Here is a 218-nt window from a genome sequence, read left to right as displayed (position 1 = left end):
CTTTTCTAAGTGTAGTTATCATCTTTATTATTAATCATCACATTTTCTTTTTTATCCCCATCTTACATCAAATTTATTCATTTTTAAAATTATTGTTTATCACATTTTATATCTGGTCATGTAATTTGAAAATTTGTCATTATTTTATTTTTATCATTGTTATCGTTTCATTTTTTTGTTTAGTAGATTTCTTTATGACACTTTTACCACGGGAAAAA

The sequence above is a fragment of the Penaeus monodon genome, chromosome 22, assembly GCF_015228065.2.
Source record: "Penaeus monodon isolate SGIC_2016 chromosome 22, NSTDA_Pmon_1, whole genome shotgun sequence".
NCBI lineage: Eukaryota > Metazoa > Arthropoda > Malacostraca > Decapoda > Penaeidae > Penaeus > Penaeus monodon.
Note: the sequence above shows the minus strand (reverse complement) of the source record.